We start from the raw sequence: 11,288 nt of genomic DNA on the forward strand, positions 1-11,288 counted from the left end.
TTCTCTAAAAATTCATAAGCCGAATGCATCTCAGTGGTCCCTTATTGGACATGGGATCGATTTTGTTTAGGTAAGCACATATGTTGATGCATATGTGATTGACGTCCAATGAAGAATTTTTAAAAATACTTGCATTTATACTTCTCCAAATTCCCTCTATAATGTTTAAAGGAAGGGCCCAATATTCCTTCTAACTCAACATCTAGTCCCACAAGCAAGCTTCCATAGATGTAAAATTCCAGTTTTCATAAATGTTTAAGATGCGTAGAACTCCAATCCAAATTGAGACAACAAATGGACACTACAGGAAAACATGGACCACGTCATCGAGTGCCCCCTTACATAAAAAACATATCCCAAGTCCAATGAAACCCCTACGACATAGATTGTCCCATGTTAAAATCTTATTCTTTCAAGCCAGCCACGCAAAACATTTGATCTTTAGGGGAAGGTTCCAATTCCAATGGTCATAAACATTGTATTTATATCTATATCATTCTAATGAAATGAAATAAACTCTTATGATTTATTTATTTATTTTTCTATTATTATTACTATTAGTCTACATATATAAAGATTCACTTAAATATGTACAAATTATACAAAACATGGTGTGGCTTCAATGCACACATTATAATCATATTGTGCTAACAGTTTTTGGTTTCCTCCCATCTACATTCCTCCACATTGATGCCTACAACATATTTCAATGTCAAACCATTAGTATTTAGTAATTCATAATGCCAATTTTTCTGACTTACTCCATGTAAAACACATAGTTTGAGGAGGTTATCAACCTATTGAAGAAATGTAGTTTCCCAAGGATATTCATGACTATTCTATTAAATTCTGTATTTTCAATCTCTCTAGCATACCTCACAATTTTTTAAAGAAATTTATAATGATAAAGGAGGAAATTATAGCTTCATCCAGAAATTATATATCACCCCTTGCTATGTTATGCATCATTGTTGGAAGATGTAAAGACCTTATTAATGTAGAGTTTGTAGATTCTTTAGTGATAGAGTGAGGAAGACACACTTCTAGCAATAGAGATAGAATTTCCCATATAATCTACCATTTCCTAGAGGTGATAGAATATCCAACGCTATAGAACCACATGGTAGGGAGAGTAGCATACTCGTTTATGTTAGCCTCTACAATGTCCTAGGCTGAGGAGGAGATCGAAAGAAGTAACTTCAAACCCCTTGCAGTTTAGCAGCTAGTCCTGCTAAAATAGAGAGGGATCTGTGGCATAAGCGCTTGGGTCACATGAACGAGAAGGGATTAAAATCCTTGTTGATAAAAATATATTTCGAGGTTTGAAATCCTACAATCTTGATCTTTGTGAGCATTGTATATATGGTAGACAGAGAAGGGTTTCATTCCTTAGAGGTGGCCATGACAAAAAGAAAAATGTGTTAGAATTGGTACACTCAGATGTGTTTAGGCATGTTAACATCAAATCATTAGGAAGAGCATCATATTTTGTAACATTTATAGATGATGCATCAAGGAAGGTTTGGGCATATCCTATGAAAAATAAAGGTGAAGTGTTTGGAATATTTCAAAAATTCCATGTTGTTGTTGAAAGAGAGACTAACAAATTACTAAAACATTTAAGAACAGATAATGGTGGAGAATATTTCTCAAATGCATTTAAGGAATATTGTAACAGGTTTGGCATAAAGCATGAGAAGACTGTGCCTGGTACTCCTCAACAGAATGGTGTCACAGAAAGGATGAATCACACCGTTATGGAAAATGTGCGAAGTATGTTGTTCAATTTTGGTTTGAAGAAGAATTTTTGGGCTGAAGCAGTCAGGACCACTTGCTACCTCTTAAATAGATCTCCAACTACAGCCTTGGATGGCAGTATCCCTGAAGAAATTTGGATTGGTAAGAAGTTGAATTATTCTCACTTGAAAATCTTTGGATGTGAAGCATTTGTACATATTTCCAAAGAAAATAGGACTAAGCTAGATGATAAATCTATGAAATGCATATTTTTGGGATATGCGGATGAAGATTTTGGTTATCGTCTATGGGATTCAGTCAAACATAAAATTATTAGAAGCAAGGATGTTATATTTAATGAATCAGAAATGTTCAAGAGCACTGTAGGTGAGTTGGAGGTCAAGAAGGTTATTGACAGGTTTGAAGAGCAGCAAGAAAACATACCACCAATACAAGAAAATGAACAGCAAATTCAAGAGCATAAAGAACAACAAGTGGAAAATGATGAACAACAAGAAGAAGGAATCTTGTAGGAACCTTCACAGGAGATTCAACCCGATAATGCACCACCACAGTTGGTTCACAGATCTTGTAGGCCTCATAAGCCTTCACAAAGGTGTCCTCCTTCAAACTATATTTTGTTGACTGATGAAGGTGAGCCTAATTGTTTTCAAGAAGCCTGTAAAGTTGAACACAGTGAAAAATGGAAGAAAGCAATGGAAGAAGAAATGAATTGTTTGCTGGAAAATAAAACTTGGGAGTTGGTAAACCTCCCAAAAGGTAGAAAGGCTCTACAAAACAAATGGGTTTACAGGATTAAGCATGAAGGTGATGAAAAGAAGGAGAGGTATAAAGCAAGGCTGCTAGTGAAAGGTTTTGCCCAAAAAGAGGTATTGACTTCACTAAAATTTTCTCACCTGTTGTTAAAATGTCATCCATTAGAGTCATTCTTGGTCTAGTTGCTGCTTTAGACTTAGAATGTGAACAGTTAGATGTAAAAACTACTTTCCTTCATGGTGAATTGGAGGAAGAAATTTATATGGAGCATCCAGAAGGCTTCATAGAAAAAGGCAAAGAAGGCCTTGTTTGTAGGTTGAAGAAGAGTCTCTATGGGTTGAAACAGACACCTTAACAATGGTACAAGAAATTTAATTCATTCATGTTGGAACATGGTTTTCAGAGGTTGGAAGTTGACCATTGTGTCTATAGCAAGAAATATGACCAAGGAAAGTATATCAAGGCTACAAAGAATAGTAGCCCTCTCTACAATAGAAGCAGAGTACATAGCTACAACAGAAGCTTATAAAGAGATGTTGTGGATGCAACGATTCCTAGGAGAGATAGGAATAAAGTAGGACAAGTATGTGTTATATTGTGATAGTCAGAGTGCCATTCACTTGGTGGAAAACCCAGCATTTCATTCAAAAACCAAGCACATTGACTTAAGGTACCATTGTATCTGGCATGTGTTGGAGGAACAACAATTATCCTTGGAAAAGATTCATACAGATAGGAAACCTGCTGATATGCTCACTAAGATTCTACCACGGAATAAACATGAGTTATGTAGAGACATGGTAGGACTCGGTGTGACTTGATTCATGACTCTTATTTGGCTTCAAGTGGGAGAATGTTAAGTGTGAAGCCAAATTCATGCAGAATTCTAGATCCTTATACACTGCCATTAGTTTCTAGATCTTCATCTAAAACACATGCACGATTCTAGATCCTTCTACAACCTCTATAAATTTGTAATTTCTCTGGCCAAGGAAAGCAAGCCAAGGTCGAGGCCTATTATGTAATGCAAAGTGATTTCTGTTCTCCAATGATTGTTTTATCTATTCCACTGTTTCTGATTAAGTAATCTTGTTGTTTCTCCATTTGTCTATCTCTTAAATTATTCTTTGCTATTGTCGTCTAGGTCTCTGAGTATAAATCTGTTGTGTGTGATGTATGCTCCGAACTAACACTTGGAAATTCTCCATTTTTAAATCACTTATTGACCATTAAAAGAATACCAAAAAAAATGGTTTAGAAGAAGAGATGATTACATATTTTGAATGTAAGGTTGCTCATAAAATTGATAAGAATAATATATGTTTATGGAAAAAATCATCGTAATTATATATATATATATATATATATATATATATATATATATAATTTTAATATTTTGTTAATTGAGATTATTTTGGGTGTTTAGAGGAAGGAATAGAATTTTTTTAGCAAATAAAATGATCAATGTTTTAATAAGTAAAATGATAAATGTTAATAATATATGTATAGTCTTCCAGCAATAGTATAGTACTGTGAAATTTTTTTATTATTTTACTATATTCTTATATACATATATTTTTGTGGTGTCAAATTTGTTAGTGAATTGATAATTTGTTTTGGTAAGAGGATGATGGCTAAGTTTTGATAATGTAAATAGATATCGCTCTCCACCGAGCTTGTAAACAACTTCGTTGGTTAAGGATATTATTCATCAATAATCCCATAATAATCAAATATCTCCCCAAGGGCCAAAAAGATCATTACTATTTGATATATCCAAAGTATATATAATCTTGCACTCTCCCTCTTCGAAATAGAAATGCCTATATACATGTCCATAACAATAATGATGCTCATACGCATCGAATCCGTATGGGCCGGCCAAGTTTCTTTGTTTTTTAAAAGTAACATTATTAAAGTCCGACCCATTCAATAAAATTGACATAACAACGAAAATGCCTTCCTTTTTCAGGCCATCTTTCTGTTTAATTGCGTGGGTGTATCAGATCAAATTTCGAAACTGTGCATGATAGTTCTCATTAGGTACGGAAGACAAGGGGAGACTCTGAAAGTATTTGCATGCAATCTCAATACCTCCTTCGCCTTCTGCTTCGTTTTTTCTGCGCAACTGAGTTGTTGAAGCATGCAAAGTTTAGACACAGCTCCACACTGAAGCACCTCCCGAAGAATCGACGCAGTTGAAGAATATGTGCAAAGCGACCAAAGAATTCGAACTGCTTTCTGAGTGGCAATTTCTGAAACCCTAATAATCTTCTTGGAGACTACAGCAATGCCCATCGCGTGATTAGCCATGGCAGCCCTTCCTTCTGCATAGTCCACTAGCATGTCCAACAGATCTAATATCTTTTCACGCTTGGGCTTCTCGGCCTCTGGAAGTAATTCAATCAGACAAAATATTGTGCCTGCCTCTATAGCCATTAATCTGTTCTTTCTGGACTTTTTACATATTGCTATGAGGACAACCAAGGCAGCCATGATCGCCTGATGGCAGGATTCACCCTTTATGATCTCTAGGATTCAATCTTTCCCCTGCCGATAAATTCCCAATCAGATATCCAAGTGGAAACCTTCTGCAATAAAACAACCACGTGAAGTCTAGCTTCAGCGTTTCCCTTATGCAGGACCAAGGCATGGACCTAATGCAGGCTGCCTCTGACAAAGATCTTGCAGTTTGCTGGGTCATAGGAAGCAGATGCAATATACCCAAAGTTTCCTCACAAGCCCTGAACTTTTCATTCTCACTGTCGTCGCAGCAAGACGAATTTATCAGAGATGCAAGAACGATACTCGAACCGGCCGCCATGCACCTTCTGTTTCCCTCGCTCTCTCGCGCAATGGACCGCAATTTTTTCAATGCACTGATGCGTTCCACTGCTGGAGATCTGAGTGCAGCTTCAAGTAACGCGGAGATTTGATCGGAGTCGACGGGCGCCCGGGGAGTGGTGATTTGCTCTACGCCCTTGGAGCTGTTTGCAAGGCACCATCCTTTAATGAGGCGACGCAGCGTGTGGTTTGGAGTTAAATCGAAATTCTCTAGCGGCTGCATGGTAGCAGGACACGTTTTCTTGTTGCACGAAAAAATCCAGTGCTCTATGCTTTCCCGATCATAAGTCATGCCCGTGGAAACGGTTACGGGGTCTCTCATAAGCTCCATCGATATGGGGCACCTGAAGTAAGAAGGCACCTCCACCTCCGAACAATCATTTGGTGAGTTATTGAAGCTTAACATAGTAACGTTGGTATCAATACAGCGAGATAACCAGTTATTCAGATCGACCACGTTTCAGGGCAGGCTTGTTGTCTGAAGGCTTCAATATACAGATAATTAAAGCTTATAGCGTCTATGACTATATAGTTTCTCTTCCTGCACAATTGTTAATGTCAACGCACTCGCTCTGTCAAGGTTAGGCAGTCAGTTGTCGGTCGGTCAAATATAGAAATAGTCTGCAATTCCACACGTTCCAATCAATAGACTATTTCAGCTTTCATCGCAGACACTAATAGCTGTAAGTTTTTGATCCAGTCCATAGGCAACTGTAACCACCCATATCAGAATATTGACTTTTTGAAAATATAGTAAGATGGTAACCAAGGCAAAGTCATCATTAAAAGGCGAGGGTGTCGCAAGGGAGCATTGAAAACGATTGAAGGCGGAGACATTTCCGTATTATGACGAGGAGCGAAGGAGGATTTAGTTGAAAGTCAACCCTCGTATTGGTATGTTAAGGTATTTGCCAATGTTAAATGAGGAAAATTCGGCATTTAATCGATTTTTTCGAGCTGTATTCCATTGATAAGAATTTTGACAGTCAGCGTATCTGTTTATGGATTACTTAAAAAGTCGTTAAACGTGGAAATTTTGGAATTCTAACTTTTTATTAGAGTTAAACAATTGGTTTGAATTAATATTTTATGTGGTTTAATTTAATCAAATCTTTATAAAATTTTGTTGGAATCATAATTTAATTTATGAATTATATATAATTTGAATATTTTAAAGATTATTTATAATATTAAATTTATTTATATATAACTATAAAAATATATCATCTAATTAAAAAATGTTTGGTTAGATTTAATTAAACATTTAAATTTATTCAATAGTTATATATTTCAACAAAAAATTTAATTAATTTTAAATTTCTTATATAATTTATTACATATAAACCTTATATGATAAATGGTTTTCTTAAATTTTTTATATAAAAATAGTTAATTTTCTTTTTTAATTTTTATATAAAAATGGTATAAGTTAAAATATCGTATATATAAAAATATCTAATTATATCATGAATTCGGTTAACGAGTGCAAAATATGGTTAGCATGCCCTTGACTAATTCTTTTTTAATAAAAAATTTACTTGAATATCATAAACAAACTAATAAACATAAATCTAGTTATATACTTTTAAAAATAAAGTAAAATTAAACTTTACTTTATATTTTTGAAAATAAAAGAAATTAAAACTAAATTGAAATTTTCATATTGAGAAAAATTACATACTAATCATTTGAATTAACATTATCTCTCTCTCTTCCCATAAACCAATACGTGAATTAACATTATCTCCCTCTCTTCCCATAAACCAATACGTGAATTAACATTATCTCCCTCTCTTCCCATAAACCAACACTGTGATATTCCACAGTAAAATCTTTTCCATAACAAGGAGGGTTTTGCGGCAAGTCTATGCCTTGAAAGAGTGTTTAATTTGGGGAAGCTATTTTGTTTAATCGACAAACTTTGCTTAAAATCTTATTCAAATTTGTAGTTACTGAAACTACAGAAGTTGGTTGGCAAATAGATCAAGTTGGTTGACAAATTGGCAAATAGATCAATTGGTTGTAGCTAGCATCCTGAAGAGACTAGAGTAGGTGCAACATAAACAACAAGAAGGGCTATGGTAACAGAGACATTATATCCAAAAGTAGATGTTGTTGATTCAGCAACAACTTATCCATGAGTGCTATTGATAGTCTAAGCCCATGGATGCGTAGAATCATAAATAAATGCGCAGCCTCACCGTAAAGAGCAAACTCTACATCCTGTAGATCAATTGCACACCCTCATTAGTGGGAACAGGAGCTTATGCCTTCACATCACCACTTACAAAAGAAAGGAATGTAGAAACATCCATCGACTTCATAACTAACATGAAATATTAGACGTATTGGTTCCTAAAACATTGAAGAATTTTAATTTTTTACAGAAGTCCAGTGAATTTGGCAAAGGGACCAATCTATTTTGTTTAGAGGATGACCTCCGCTTAAAACCTTGTTGAAAGCAGTGGTTGAATTCCAAACAGAAATTCCAAGTTCGAAATGCCTAACTTGGAGAAACAGAGCTACACTGAACTAAAGGAGATCAAGCAGATCATTGGTCAGAGCGCTTGGGAGTACGATAAGTGGTTCTGTGCCATCAAAATAGCAGTAATTGGAGTATGAAATCCTTCAGAAGTCCTAGTGAATCTGGCAAAGAGACCAAGCTATTTTGTTTAGAGGACGACCTCTGCTTAAAACCTTGTTGAAAGCAGTTGTTGAAACCTGTAGTTATAACAAATAACAGTTCAAGCAATGCACACCGGAAGGACAAATAAATTACCAATAATTTAAAAATCCTCTGCTCAGCTTGGTTTTGCACTTCTTCGGAACTCATTTCCGGTTACAGTCTGTGCAATCTCAACTATATACAAAAATGGGTAATCCTAGTATTCAGATAGAAATAAAGCCTGTAAAAATTGCAGAACCTGAAGCCCTAAGCTGTATTAGGCATGCACCCCTTTTATAGAACAAACCTGAAAGTTTCCCCCTTTGGTTATAAATTCTTGGGTTCAACCTTATGCTTATTTGTAGCCCATTATAATTAGATTACATGCTTGTAATGAGTTGTAAACAAAAGGCAAAATGAACTGGGTATTCACAAGCGCTCATATGGGTTCATGGTGAATACCATGAAACTTGTATATTTGTAAATAAACTTCGATCAAAGAAGATGTCCATTTATTAGGTTCTGGAACTTGTGTCAATTAGGATGGGGTAGTTGAAAATTCGAATTCAAACATTGAATATTGCATAGACCTAGAAAAAACAGCGAAGGGTAATAATGGGACTTGGGGAGCAATGCATTTACAATGGTTTATGTAAAGGCCCAATGATTTTGTGTAAAGTCCCAAAAAATCCAATCCCACCAAAATCTAGAAAAGACTTTGGAAATCTTGTAGTCTTGAAGAAGAAAACACCACCCACCTATAGAGCACTTGGGAATTCCCGGAGCCTCTAAGAAGAAAACAACCTCCACCTGTTGATTTAGTGTAATTGCAAAATGGTGTGGACATTAGTACATTTGGGTGGGGAGAACATGCAAAGCAGAGAAAAGAAGAATAGATTAGAAATTATTTGTACAGAAATGCCAAGTTCCAAATGCCTAACTTGGAGAAACAGAGTTACTCCAAACTGAAGGAGATCAAGCAGAGAATTGTTGAGATTGCTTAGGAATACGATCAGTGGTTCTGCGCCATCAAAATAGCAGTAATTAGAGTCTGAAATCCTTCTTTTTATTAATCCACCTAAATATGAATTACAAGCTGAATCTCAAAACTTAGTAAAGTATTTAAATTAAAAAAAAATGTTATTAATAAATATAAATCAAAGTGCCACATTTAACACAATGATATTAGACGTTTTCAAGACATGGTAACCATGCCTGCATACTTTCACAAGTACACCACATGGGTTTATGCTCAGTCCACTTGTCCACAACGATGATCTAGATGTATGTCTATTGTTATTTTTCCTGTTTAAGTTGGTAGACGATAGCCTGCCATTTTTCCTATTAACGCTGATCGAAGGTGGAGGTCAGCACTGGTTAGCTTTCTTGAGAATGTGGAGGTCATCATTGGCTAGCTTTCAAAAGAACCTGAATTGCCCAAAACTCAAAGATCGAAGGTAGGGGTCATCACTAGATAGCTTTCCTGAGAAGGTGAATTTCCAAAAACTTAAACGAATCCACAACAACAACATCCATCACATCGTGCGTGGAAAGAAACTATCCGGTTGAATTGACCCTTCCAATTCAAAGTTCTTTCCTGCAAGTTGAAACTTGTTAAGCTGAAACTACCCTACAAGTTGAAATCGCCCTTGGGTAGGTAAACACTGGCTTCAGAAAGTCCTCCAAAGGAATTTAAGGGGAAAAATCAAGGGTCGTTCAATAGCTTAACTTTCTATTTTCTCTTGGGCACTGCAAGAATTAATGGGTCAAGTGTTAAGTAACATGGAAGGATAGGAAGGTGCTAAGTAACAGGGAGGGATACGAAGGGCCTATGAAGGTAGAGGCCCTATCATAGCTGTGAGGACATATCAATGCTTGAGGGCGAGTTGGTGTTGTAATAGATTTGAGGAGAGACGAGTTTCCTTGTAATTAATTCTTGTGCATAAAGGTGAACAGAAGGGATAGCCTGTACCATTGTTCATGAAGTTATAAAGGATGTGTGGCTTTGGTTTATTACCTGGAAAAATCTATTGTACATTTCTGCGAGTATATTTATATATCAAACTTGAATGTTTGTCAATTTGCTGGAGGAAGCTTGCTGGAGCTGGTTGGAATTCTCAAACAAATTTATATGGCTACTGATTTCACCAGGTTCTCTTAATTTCTTGTTCACTCACTGTGTATTAATTAACAATTTATCATATAGATGTTTATGTCCAAAGTCTATTGTTAAGTACATTTGTATCAGTGTTTCCTATACATTTGTATCAGTGCTGCCTATTTCTCTGAATTTACAAATCAACCCAAAAATTTGATTATTAAGTGTATTTGTATCAATGTTGCCTATTTCTCTGAGTTTACAAATCAACCCAAATTATTGATATATATATTTTCAGTGTTGCCTATTTCTCCGAGTTTAGAAATTAGCCCAAATTATTGATATATAATTGCAGCACTTCCTATTTCTCTGAGTTTACAAATCAACCCAAATTATTGATATATAACTGAAGTGATTATTTATGCACTGTTTATATATATTTATATATATGCAAGCTTGTGAGCACTGAGTAATCTTTCCAGTTCTTATGCATACATAGGTTTTCATTAATAAATACCTGCTAATGCACACTGAATGTTTACTTTCATCATTCATTCAATGCATACTGACCTGCTTTCTCTCTGTGTGATTAAGTGTTAGGTAAACTTGACTCAGGATAGAGTTAAAGTTGACCAGGTTAAAGAGTGATGGTTTTTGGGCACATGCTATTGTGGACCCATAGTATTCTGCCAGTGGTATTATATGTAATGGAGCTTATAAAAGGTTGGAAGGACTTCATTGTAAAGCAAGACCTGGAGGTGAGCGGTGAAGGCTCACTTGGTTGGATTGGCCAGGGTTTTGGCCAATGCTAATGAGATCTTATTAGGTTCGGTTTTTCCCCGGATTTCGGGTTTTCCTAGATAAACGTTTGTGTTTATGTGTCTATGGTTGTTGCTGGTTATTTTTATATTTATTCTTCTCAGTAATTATTTATGTTATGTAGTAAATTTCTTAACAACTGGTATCAGAGCCAGATCTTGGTTTCAAAGGGATTCCTTGATGCTAGGGGTTTATAGTGCCTGATGAGATCAATGCAACCTTTTTTCAGAACTGGGTCTGGAAAATAATGGTGGAACAATCGTACGCGTAAGAACCTCGAGGATAACGTGCAGAAGATAGTGTCGTAACTGCCAGGGATCGCAGTGCATTTGCGATATTTACCGGTTT

General features: G+C 35.7%; 1 pseudogene; it reads right to left on the reverse strand.

Moving 5' to 3' along the window:
- Window positions 1-4,521: 4,521 nt before the first annotated feature.
- LOC149155284 (E3 ubiquitin-protein ligase PUB22 pseudogene) lies at window positions 4,522-5,764 on the reverse strand (annotated as a pseudogene).
- Window positions 5,765-11,288: the final 5,524 nt, after the last annotated feature.

The sequence above is a fragment of the Pinus tabuliformis genome, chromosome 9, assembly GCF_031772625.1.
Source record: "Pinus tabuliformis cultivar Carrire ecotype Pingquan chromosome 9, CPIR1, whole genome shotgun sequence".
NCBI lineage: Eukaryota > Viridiplantae > Streptophyta > Pinopsida > Pinales > Pinaceae > Pinus > Pinus tabuliformis.